Consider the following 11,450-nt stretch of genomic DNA (forward strand, 5'->3'; position numbering starts at 1 on the left):
GCAGTGCTGTGCTGAGTCTTCATTTATTCACTCTAATTTAAGGTTCCGTGTGCCAGTAACACATATTAATGTTTTTAGAAGGTCTCTTTCTATAAGTCTATAATATAGAACTAAACTATTGTTGTATGTAAAGTAAATAAGGTTTTTAAAATGTTTAAGAAGCTTAATTTAAAATGCAGAGCCCCCGGACCAGGGGCCAGGACCCAGGCAGTGTGAGTGCCACTGAAAATCAGCTCGCTGCCGCAGGTTGCCTACCCCTGATTTAGATGGTAAATAATTCTGGGCATGGGCCATCTACTATTCTCTGTTTGCACTTTGCCTAGCACAATGGGGACCCACTGTTAGTTGGTCCTTAGGCACTAAGGTAATGAATATGATTTGTTATAATAGTAACTCTCCTGCCACTTTGAGCCAAGGAGGATGGCCTTGGGATGCGTAACCTTATTTGGGGTGTGTTAGTAATGTTGATTTGATATATCAACTTAATTTAATTTGCATTGTAATTATTTAATTAATTAATAATACTTAATCATTTATATTAATTAATATGGGTTTAGGCTCGCCAATTTGTTTGATCAGAAGATAAAAGTTCGTGTTTCGAATCGGGTTCCACAGAATTGATAAAGGGATCTTCGGGGGTATGACAGGAAGCTCACAGTGAGACAGATATAGTCATAACGACTTTTTATTAAACTCAATGAAATAGTAAGTAAATTGTAAAGCAAGTAGAATTACAGAGTTACAATTGTAATACTGTTATTCAGGAGATACATATGATGATACAATATTATGTGCTGCAAACTTTGGTTAATATTCACAGCCTGTTTTGATAAACTGGTGTTGGCCTCGCCTCTGGCGGTTCCGGTTTCACACCTCTTGCAGAGGAAACTAATGCAAAGAGCTGTCAAAGCAACTTTAGAATTTATTTTTTAGCTCAACTAAATAATCTGATACACAGACTAAAATAACATTTAGAGAGACCAAGTTTAGCCGAGTCCCTTTTGAACTTAAAGTTTGAAAAGAAAATAAGTGCGGCCTATTACTGGTTAATAGCTGTTGTAGAGGGATAGCATGAATACGTAGCTGAAGATGGTGAAGTGTAGAGAAGAAGGAGGAGGTCGAGGTGGGGGTGGGAATACCATAGTGAGGTAGGTTACCTCTTTTTATAGAAATAAATGCTGGAAATTCTTCCTCTTATGCCCAAATTTCAGTCTTCCCCCATAGAAATGTTAGGGTACGCTTACTTCATAGTCTAGTGTGTGTGCGCGTATGGATGACAGGTATCTGCGCACTTGAGGGGTACTTGTTAAGTCTGTGAGTGCAATTTTGAAAAATCCCCTTTGCCATTCTTCATTGTCTGTTGGTCTAGGTGAAGGGTCTTAGACCTAAGCGTAGGCACTTTATTTGGGTATAGGAAAAACAGCTCCTTTTCTGGGTAAAAGGGCACAGGATATAGCTATGCTAATTTTGCTTTAGCTTAAAATGCAGGTTTTTGGCCTGTAGGTTTCTTGCATTACAGCCAAACATATTTTTAATATAAATTAATAAACCTATCACAATACTGTACTTATAAGAAAAGAGATATTGATGCAGGCAAGCAGATGAATCCTGAGGGCTACAGATGTTACTGCCTAAAATGAGATGGGGTTAAAACTATGGAATATTCTTTGTGACAAGTATCTCACAAATTCTACTGACCTCCCTTGTTTTCTTTGCCTGCAGTAGGGTTTCCAATTTCCAAACCTGATGTGATCTCGCAGCTGGAACGAGGGGAAGAGCCGTGGGTCCCGGACCTCCAGGGCTCTGAGAAAGAAGTGGTCCCGAGAGCTGCCTGCACAGGTGAGGAATTGGTTAAACAACTCAACAACTGCTTAGGAATGCAGGAAACATTTGGGATGCCCTACAAAGACCCTGTGAGCTCTTCAAATTCAGGATTGTTCCCTGCAGATGAGTGACATCTGCCATAATGATTCCACATGGCTTCCCTGCTATTCTGATTGACAACTGGCAGCAGGTCGCTCCCTGATCTCACTTTCCCCTGAGAGTTATGGTGCAATGAGGACCCAGAACTGATGCCTTCCTCTCTTTTCTGTGGAAGGGTTTGGGGAAAATCAGCTCCTGATAGGTTTGATCTCTCCCACATATATTTTGGTTTGTTCACCCTTTTTCCATTCCTCTCGCTGACATTTCCTTTTTCTCAGGCACAGGGAGTGACCTATGTCTGGATTCTCTCTGTCTCCCATCCAGCGATGGGATGGTGAGTGAGAACGAGGAGGAGAAACCCCAGCAGGAAGACACTGTGCAAGTAGATCCACATTGGCTGTTATCAGGAAGATCCAAAGGGAATGTTTCCAGGAGTTGTGCACTCCCAGAAAACACAAAAGCCTGTGAGATTCAGCAGAGGCCAGAGGGAAACTACAGTAGCCACTCAGACCTTATTCCACGCAACAGAATCAACTTGGAAGAGAGACGATACATGTGCCATGAGTGCGGGAAAAGCTTCAATTGGCGCTCAAACCTTATCAGACATGAGAGAATCCACACAGGGGAAACGCCCTACACGTGCTCTGAGTGTGGGAAAAGCTTCAATCAGCGCTCACACCTTATCAGACATCAGAGAATCCACACAGGAGAGACGCCCTACACGTGCTCTGAGTGCGGGAAAAGGTTCAATCGGAGCTCTACCCTTATTAGACATCAGAGAATCCACACAGGGGAGCTGCCCTACACATGCACTGAGTGCGGGAAAAGCTTTGGGCAGAGCTCTCACCTTATCACACATCAGAGAATCCACACCAGGGAGATGCCCTACACGTGCTCTGAGTGCGGGAAAAGCTTCAGTTACAGCTCAGTCCTGAGCACACACAGGAGAATTCACGCAGGGACACGCCCTACACGTGCTCTGAGTGTGGGAAAAGCTTCAGGCAGAGCTCTCACCTTATCAGACATGAGAGAATCCACACGGGGGAGACGCCCTACACGTGCTCTGATTGCGGGAAAAGCTTCATTTCGAGCTCTCACCTTATCGCACATCGGAGAATCCACACAGGGGAGACGCCCTACACATGCTCTGAGTGCGGGAAAAGCTTCAATCAGAGCTCAAACCTTATTACACATCAGAAAATCCACATGAGAGAGAACCTTAGCAAATGCCTTGACTAGGGCTGGAGAAATTTTTTTTTTGTTTTTTAATCACATTTGCTAATTTCTACATAGTGATCTTTGCACCATCTTCACCGTGGTGTCTCAGCTCCACCAAATGAGTTGCCTGCTTCTGCCTTTTGCAGCTCACCCTTCTTTGGGGTCAGTCCTGTGATCTTTTCTATCAACTCCTTTCCTTTGAGTCGAAGGAGTGTGTGTCCCTCCTGCCAGGAATGTTCGTCAGCCGCAGGTGGGGGGAGAGAGGGTTGATTCCAACAAGCCACACTGAGGCTAAAACTACCTGTGCCTTCCATCCACTAGGGCTGTACATGGCATCGACTGCTCAAGTTAGTGATCTTGGTGTAACAAGACAATTATAGTTGTAGAGCAGATGCGCCCAGGTGCAGGGGTTGGCATTAGCTTCCCCCTTGACCTGACCTAAACTCCATCACTTTCCCTAGTCTAAACAAACCCTGAGCATCCCGGTTATACTGTTCCCCCATTTCACAGCCATTGTTAGTCATCAAGTTCACTCTTGGCGAAGAAGTTGTTTCACTCCCAGTTGCTCTGATGTTGGTTCAGGTTGTGCTGGGGAGCAGATATTTTTACTACCATTTTTCTCACTTAAAATATATTGAACTATAACAAAGAGCAGGAACAGGGCAGGGATAGAGAGTGAAATGTCATTTCACCCTCTGGAACAACAGAAGAAGATGGGGTAAATCAGAGGGAGTCCCTTATTCCCCATCACCATCCCAGTTCCCCTGTTGTGCAGTTGGTTAGGTCAGTATTTTTTCTAAAGGGCTGGGAAGAGGATTCCCTCGTAAATAACTTGTAACTAAACAAAGTGCCCAGGCATTGGGCTCCCAAAGCCGTTGTGGCCCAGGCCCTGCAGGAAGTGGCTCCTGAAGAGATCTCCTTCCTCATTAGCTGCATGTTGCCTATTATTTGGGAAATACAATCCCTATCTAGGTAGAGATGGGAAACATGGAAGTGACTTTTCTCTTCAGCTCACCCCTGGGAGATGCTGCAAATGTGTAGAAAATGAAATCCGTGTTGAATGTGCTATAGCTGCAGAAAGATACCTGTTTTTAATAGAGACCTGACATTTGTTGTCTTACAGGGATTCTAAGTTGCACCTGAATTTAGTCCCTAATTTAAATCTGTGCCACCAGATTAAAGAAATAAAAGGGCATAGTTGGGGGAGTTGTACCTCACTGTCGCTACTGATCTGTTGTGTGGTTTGTGAAGAATTCTACACCAGAGAAGTGTAAAATTACTCCAAGTAAGGACAAAGATTTGACAAGAACTCGGGTAGAAATTGCAGGTACTAGTGGTTGATTTTCACCCCAGAGATGGAAGCTGTGGTGACCTGTGGCCCAGGTAAACTATTTTTAGAATGCTGCTCCCTAGTTAAGTGGCATTGATCACACTCCTGAAGGACGCCATGATTAAATTGGGCACAACTGTCTTTTACCATTTGGATCCAAAGTTAGATGAATCACAGAGAGAAACGGCTGATTCCTTCAGAGCCATTCCATGCCTACGGGTCCCAATCTGGCTGCCTTGTTGGACAAGAAGCACTTCCATGCTGGCCAAACAATGGTAGCCAATGAGGGAATGTATCAGATGCGAAGTTCAGACTGCAGGATACTTGAATGCTGAGTCCAGAGTGTGTGGTTTAGTCTAGGCCAGCACAACTCATAAAGCGGCGAGGGCAATATTACTCCAAAGGGAACAGCTGAAGGATGAAACCCCCCCCGCCGCGCGGACCACCCCCCCCCCGCGCGGCCGGGCCCCTCCCCGAAACAATCCCGCCCAAGTGCCACCTGCCCCATGGAAACAAACCCTCCTTCCCCAGCACCGCCCTGCCAAAACGGAGGCATCGAACCTTGGTAATATGTTATAGCGGGCCTCTAAGGTAGTATAATTAAGGTAAAAGGAAAATGTCTTTTTGCTAGAAGTAGAATAAGATCTTCTCCCCACTTTGTAATCAGTCGCCCTGTGGAGTGAATGAGGTGGAAGGCAGCACCTCCAGACAGCTGCAATCCTTGGAGAGGGGCTGGGAGACGGACCAGATCAGCAGAACAGGTCAGCCACTGACTCATAGCTCGTCTCCTCAGTCCCCTGCTGCCGGCTCACCAGCCCCTCCCACTTGCCTCCTCAGCCACCCCCTTCCGTGCTGCCGGCTCACCCACCCCTTCGCCACTGCCCGCTCATTTCCTCAGCCCCCCTCCCTCACCTGCTATTGTGTCATACAGGAGGCCGGTGATACGCAGGGGGTCAGATTAGATGCTCTAATGGTTTCTCCTGGCCATAAAGCCGACTCATTTCTGACAGACTGAGTGTAGCATTGGGAGCAGCGTCTGATGTTTCCCTGTCTAGCCGGCTTGCTGCCTAGAACGAACGCTCCTTGAGTGGGGTGACCACAGGGAGCAGCTCAAACCTCCAAAGTGCCTGGCCAGGGGCAGGACATTGGCACAGCAAGGGAGGGGTGTGGCAGTGACATCACAAAGGCCTTTTGCAGGACTTCAGACTATTGGTCCAAGGTGGTGGGAGGTGGTGACCTCACAGAGAGATGCTGACATCAGGCAGGACAGGAGTGAGGGGCCAGGGAAACCTCAGAGCCCCCTGGGGCTTTGCTTCAGCAAGTCTCCTTCTCCAGGTCTCTCTCTGAGGACTGAGAGAGTATTCGGGTTCATGGACGTGAACGCCAGGAGGAACCTCTTTCCAGTTTTCTCCTTCCCTTTTAGTGATTTTACTAGAAAACAGCCGTCCCTGTTTAGAAGGTAAGAGCCTCCTCGAGGTCTGAAACCTGTTCAGTCTGATCCGTCCGTGACAAGTCACTTCCTTCTCTATACCTCAGGCTCCTCCCCATCTGCCCAATGGGAACAGGAACAGTTCTCGAACTCTGGGCAGTTGTGAGCCTGAGTGAGATAAGGGCGTTAAAGCCCTGTGAGAAGGAGAAAGGGAAGTTTCACAGTGTTTAGCAACAAGGAATTCTAAAGTTTGCTAAAATGTCTAGTCTGTGGAAACAAGAAATGGTCGGGCCAAACTTTTAATCACTGACTTTTCTAAAGCCCATTCAGGGATGTGAGTCTCTGTCTTTTCGGTACCTGGGGTTCTTTGCCAGCAGGAGAGAAGAGGTTCCTGCCTCCATTTTTGTGGCCTTAACAAACCAGGTGTTGTGCCCCAGTTCTCGTCTTGAGATCCCTGAAAAAGAACTTCTTCCCATCCATGAACAAGACAAGACCTATCTTTCAAAGGGGAACAAAGAGACCCCTGGGACTTACAGACTAGCTAGCCTCACTTCCACAGCTGGAGAGATACTGGAATATATTCTTAAACAATCAGTGTGTCAGCAGCACCTACACGATAATTTGGTTCTTAGGACGAGTGAGCATGGATTTGACAAGAACAAATCGTCCCAAACCCAGCCTCTTTCCTTCTTTGGCAGGGTTCCGGGCCTAGTGGAGGTGGGTAAACAGTAGATGGGATCTATCTTGGGGTTACTAAGGCTTTTGGCACAGTCCCGCAGGACATTCTCACAAGCAAATGAGGAAAATGCGGTGTAGATGCAATCAGTGTCACGTGGGTGCAGAGCTGGTTGAAAGCCCAGACTCCAGGGGCCCTTCTCCATGGTTGGCTGCCCAACGGAGAGGGTGCACCTAGTGGGTCCGGCAGGGATCAGTCCGGAGTCCGGTACTATTCAATAGTTTCATGAATGATTTGGAAAATGGAGTGGAGAGCATGCTTCTAAAATGTGCAACTGACACCAAGCACTTTGGAGCTCAGGGTTGGAATTCAAAACGCCCGTAACAAATTGGAGACTTGGTCTTCTTGAGCCAAACCCCATGGCTGGGCCTCTCTCTCTAGACTGGGCTGAAGTGAAACCCCAGAGACAAACACTCCTCCTCCTGGGCAGTGCGCTCCGACCTTGAATGGTCAGATGCTGCTTAGCGCTGTCAGAGCAGCTTTGGCTGGGGGATTCTCCCAGCACTTTCCAATAGCGGGAAGGTACGAAATCCCCATTTGCCTGCTGTTGACGGAGCCCTAGAGGGGGGAGCAACTTGCCCAAAGTCCCACCGGAAAAGGAAAACAACCAGCAGTGGAACCAATAGGGGTGTCAGGATCTTGGAGGCGCTGTCACCCCCACACTAGGGCGGTGTTATGCACCCCCTGCTGCTGGCCGAGTTTCTCTGTCCCTTGGCAATAAGACAGTCTAGAATCCTAGCCAGGGTTATTCTATCTGCTACCCAAGATCCATAAACCTGGAAATCCTGGATGCCCCATCATCTCAGGCATTGGCACCCTGACAGCAGGATTGTCTGGCTATGTAGACGCTCCATCATCATTCCACACAAAGGTGGACTACAAGCCGTCAGGAACAGTATCCCCGATAATGTCACAGCTGAACTTTGTGACTTTGTCCTCACCCATAACTATTTCACATTTGGGGACAATGTGTACCTTCAAGTCAGCGGCACTGCTAGGGTACTCACATGGCCCCACAGTATGCCAACATTTTTATGGCTGACTTAGAACAACGCTTCCTCAGCTCTCGTCCCCTAAGGCCCCTACTCTACTTGTGCTACACTGATGACATCTTCATCATCTGGTCCCATGGAAAAGAAAACCCTTGAGGAATTCCACCATGATTTCAACAATTTCCATCCCACCTACAATCTCTGCCTGGACCAGTCCACACAAGAGATCCACTTCCTGGACACTACTGTGCTAATAAGCGATGGTCACATAAACACCACCCTATACCGGAAACATACTGAACGCTATACTTACCTACATGTCTCCAGCTTTCACCCAGACCACATCACACAATCCATTGTCTACAGCCAAGCTCTAAGATACAACCGCATTTGCTCTAACCCCTCAGACAGAGACAAACACCTACAAGATCGCTATCAAGCGTTCTTACAACTACAGTACCCACCTGCTGAAGTGAAGAAGCAGATTGACAGAGCCAGAAGAGTACCCAGAAGTCACCTACTATAGGACAGGCCCAACAAAGAAAGGAACAGAACCCCACTAGCCGTCACCTTCAGCCCCCAACTAAAACCTCTCCAGTGCATCATCAAGGATCTACAACCCGTCCTGAAGGACAATCCCTCACGCTCACAGATCTTGGGAGCCAGGTCAGTCCTTGCTTACTGACAGCCCCCCAACCTGAAGCAAATACTTACCAGCAACCACACAACAAAAACACTAACCCAGGAACCTATCCTTGCAACAAAGCCCATTGCCAACTCTCTCCCCATATCTGTTCAGGGGACACCATCATAGGACCTAATCACATCAGCCATGCCATCAGGGGCTCATTCACCTGCACATCTACCAATGTGATATGTGCCATCATGTGCCAGCAATGCCTCTCTGCCATGTACATTGGCCAAACCAGAGAGTCTCTACATAAAAGAATAAATGGACACAAATCAGACATCAAGAATTATAACATTCAAACACAGCCAGAGAACACTTCAATCTCCCTGGTCACTCGATTACAGACCTAAAAGTCGCAATATTACAACAAAAAACCTTCAACAACAGACTCCCACGAGAGATGCTGAATTGGAATTAATTTGCAAACTGGACACCATTAAATTAGGCTTGAATAAAGACTGGGAGTGGGTGGGTCATTACACAAAGTAAAACTATTTCCCCATGTTTATTTGTCCCCCTACTGTTACTCACACCTTCTTGTCAACTGTGGGAAATGGGCCATCCTGATTATCACTACAAGTTTTTTTCTCCTGCTGATAATAGCTCACCTTAACTGCTCACTCTCATTATAGTGTGGATGGCAACACCCATTTTTTCATGTTCTCTGTGTATATATATATATCTTCCTGCTGTATTTTCCACTTTATGCATCTGATTAAGTGGATTTTAGCCCACGAAAGCTTATGCTCAAATACGTTTGTTAGTCTCTAAGGTGCCACAAGTACTCCTCATTATTTTTGCAGATAAATTCATGGAGGTGAAGTCCATTAATGGCTATTAGGCAGCCTGGGTAAGGAATGGTATCCCTAGCCTCTGTTCATCAGAGGGTGGAGATGGATGGCAGGAGAGAGATCACTTGATCATTACCTGTTAGGTTCAGTCCCTCTGGCATTGGCCACTGTTGGCAGATAGGATATGGGGTTGGATGGACCTTTGGTCTGGCCCAGTCTGGCCATTCTTCTGTTCTTATGAAGGGAAGGGCAGAGCCCTGCAACAGAGTTTCTGTAGTGTAGGGGTTATCACATTTGACTAACACACAAAAAGTCCCTGCTTCAAAATCAGGCAGAAACATGATGGCTTAATTTTCCCCAACTCCTAGTGGCCTGTCCCTGCTGTTGTAGGAGCAGCAGTGATTTCTATGCTCAATAGGTCTGTTATACTTCCCCCATTCCCATTTTTGTCTCCTCTCCCTCTCTGAATGCCTGTGAAGTGGCTTTCCCCCTCCCCCTCCCGCTCCCTCCTGCAATGCTTGTGGGATGAAGGGGCTGGTTGAACAGCTGGAAGATCAGAAGAGCTCCTAGATAGACAAGGTGTCTGGGACTCTAATTAGGCAGCGATCACACACCCAGAGCATGGACATTGCCCAAGGTGGAGTGTGACCCACCAGATGCAGCCAAGTCATCTCTAGTCGCAGGCCATGAGGAGCAGGTCCTTAAAAGTGGAAGGGGCCCTGTGCTCAGGAGTCACTCACAAGCTTGTACCTCCAGTGAATGCCCTTCGCCTGGCCAGTGGTTCGCTGCATTGCAGCTCATTGTGCCTCAGGAAGACTTACCTTCATCGCACTGTCCATCACGGCGCTGTGGGACACTTACCTGGCAGAATCCTGTGCCTGCCTCTTGGCTTCCGAGGGATGGCTACTTGCAGCCCAGGAGAAGAAGTATGGTTCTGGTGAAAGGAAGACAAGCAAAGCTCTGGGAGGAAATTTGGGTGTGGGGTCTGCGCTGGGGGTGGGGGTGGGGTGCAGGAGGGGTGGTGCAGCTCCCAAAGTGACCGGTACGCACAACCCTCTGGCAGCAGCTCCTAGATGAGTGGGGCCACGGGATCTCCATGTGCTGCTGTCTGCAGGCGCTGCCTCCAGAGCTCCCATTGGCTACAGTTCCTGGCCAATGGGAGCTGCAGAGTTGGTGCTCGGGGCAGGGGCAGCACGTGGAGACACTCCCCCCACCCCAGGGGATGCTGGGACATGCCAGCCACTTCTGGGAGCGGCATGGAGGGACGGATGCAGAGTGGGCATGGAGCCACCTTAGTGCTACTGGCACATCTCTGCACACCCCTTGTGGGGGGAGGGGAGCAGAGGGCCTCCATATGCTGCCTGGGGTAGGGGCAGTGCACAGAGCTGCCTCCCCTCCCGGGTCTATTCCAGGAGTGGGTGGGTGGGGTCTTTTGGCCTGCAAGGTGCAGCAGGTCAGACTAGATGATCACACTGGTCCCTTCTGACCTTAAAGGCTCTGAGTCTAAAAGGGAGAGGGAAGTAAAGGAATTTTAAAAAAATAAAATAAAGCAAGCATTGTAATACCAGGATGACTCCAACTGCTCATTATATAGTCCCACCCCTTTCTTCCTCCACTGGGTGTTTAATGACCTGTTGGGATTTGGGACACTGATTCTCTCATTCCATTGATAAACTGAAACTAAACCAATTCCCAGGGGAGGAATCATCACATCTTTGCATTGGCTGGGAATTGAACCCAGGTCAACTGCTTGGAAGGCAGCTATGCTCACCACTATACCACCAATGCATCTGGTGAAAGTCTCTGATTTTTCACACTTGGTGATTGGTCACCTTACTTCTCAGCATGAGGCAAATGTCTCTGTGGTCTCTGCCATTCATCGTGGGGTTTCCCCACTGATAACTTCTTGCTGGGTTGGGGAGGGGAGAGAGAAGAGGCGTTTATTCTGTTTCATTCCTCTCCATTTTCTGTTCCTCCCCTTCCCTTCCAGGGTCCTCCCTTCCATTTCAGACTGTGCAGTGACACCCTCACCGCACCCAGGACTCTCGAGCCTCTGGAGCAGCACGATCCCATGAGATCCTCAGTGACCAAGGGTCTTTTCCAACTTCCAGGAGACCCAGCTTGAATCTAAAGGAAGCTCTGTTCCTTCCTGGGGATCCTCTCTCCCTTCATGGAGATCAAGATCATGAAGCCTCTGCCTTGCCTCCTGGGTCTGAATTAATGTCCCATTTCCCACTATCTGCTCGAAAGAAACAAATGTTTCTAACCCAGGTGAGCGGCGTTAATTCAGCTGGAATCCTTCACCCACATTCCTTAGGAGATACAGACTCTCTGTGACAC

The 11,450-nt window shown here is 48.0% G+C and overlaps 1 non-coding gene across 1 annotated transcript; it reads right to left on the bottom strand.

Moving 5' to 3' along the window:
• Positions 1 to 10,826: 10,826 nt before the first annotated feature.
• Positions 10,827 to 10,898, bottom strand: TRNAG-UCC. Its single transcript has one exon. It is a non-coding gene; the product is annotated as a tRNA-Gly (tRNA).
• Between the last annotated feature and the right edge of the window lie 552 nt (positions 10,899 to 11,450).

This window comes from Mauremys reevesii, linkage group 14 (assembly GCF_016161935.1).
Source record: "Mauremys reevesii isolate NIE-2019 linkage group 14, ASM1616193v1, whole genome shotgun sequence".
Classification (NCBI taxonomy): Eukaryota; Metazoa; Chordata; order Testudines; family Geoemydidae; genus Mauremys; species Mauremys reevesii.